At 38.4% G+C, this 1,170-nt stretch overlaps 1 non-coding gene across 1 annotated transcript; it reads right to left on the bottom strand.

Moving 5' to 3' along the window:
• Positions 1-364: 364 nt before the first annotated feature.
• On the bottom strand, positions 365-471 carry LOC139886932 (small nucleolar RNA R71). Its single transcript, XR_011772790.1, has one exon. It is a non-coding gene; the product is annotated as a small nucleolar RNA R71 (small nucleolar RNA).
• Between the last annotated feature and the right edge of the window lie 699 nt (positions 472-1,170).

Below are 1,170 nucleotides of genomic sequence, written 5' to 3'. Positions count from 1 at the left end.
AATACTCACGCTTAAATGACACAACGCGTTTTGGGGCTACAAGCATAGCAGATCCCGCCAGAACTCTGTAGTTAAGCGTGCTCAGGCGAGAGCACTACTAGGATAGGTGACCTCCTGGGAAAGTGCTCGTTGTGTTTGGTCGCCAAGAAAAATCCGTGCGCCTACGGGCAAAGCGGACAATATCATGCTACGGGGAACGTGTTACCTGGGATGTTATAGACAGATATATCACATGTTATTTCCCTGGACTTTAAAGGGAGAAGCCAAAGATTGGTTAGAATCATTACCTGAAGGGGCGATTGATACATGGGACGTCTTAGTTGAAAAATTTCTTAAACAATTCTTTCCGGCATCTAAAGCCGTGAGACTTCAAGGAGAAATTGTTACTTTTACACAAAAGCCGAATGAAACTTTATATGAAGCGTGGACAAGATTTGGAAAGTTATTGAGAGGATGTCCGCAACATGGTTTAGACACTTATCAAATAGTACAAATATAGCAGCTGGTGGTTCCATTATGAAAAAAACCGCAACTGAAGCCTACAAAATTATTGATAACACTGCTTCCCACTCACATGAGTGGCACCAAGAAAAAGATATCGTTAGATCATCTAACGCGGCTAGAACCGATTCTAGCCATGACTTTAATTCCATTTCCGCAAAGATAGATGCTGTCGAGAGACGAATGGAAAAGATGACTAAGGATATTCACTCAATACGAATTAGTTTTGAGCAGTGTGGAGGACCACATTTGACAAAAGATTGTCTCAGTATTGAACAAACAATGGAACAAAGAGAGAATGTTTAATACATGAATCAAAGGCCTGGAAATAATTATCAGAATAATTATCAACCGCCAAGACCAATCTACAATCAAAACCAAAATTATAACCGAAATATTCCATAAAACAACCAACAAGGTCTTAGTAATCAACAAGTATCCAACAATACTTACAATCAGCAAAGACCTATTTTTTTTAAAATAAACCACCACAAACCGATGATAAAAAGCCAAATTTAGAAGATATGATGTCGAAGCTAGTTGAATCTCAAACTCAATTTTTCACATCTCAGAAACAAACCAATGAACAAAATGCTCAAGCATTTAGAAATCAACAAGCTTCTATTCAAAATTTGGAACAAGAAGTGAGCAACCTAGCAAGGTTGATAG

Source organism: Rutidosis leptorrhynchoides, chromosome 1, assembly GCF_046630445.1.
Source record: "Rutidosis leptorrhynchoides isolate AG116_Rl617_1_P2 chromosome 1, CSIRO_AGI_Rlap_v1, whole genome shotgun sequence".
NCBI classification, from domain to species: Eukaryota; Viridiplantae; Streptophyta; class Magnoliopsida; order Asterales; family Asteraceae; genus Rutidosis; species Rutidosis leptorrhynchoides.
This window is presented reverse-complemented; position numbering and strand designations above follow the sequence as displayed.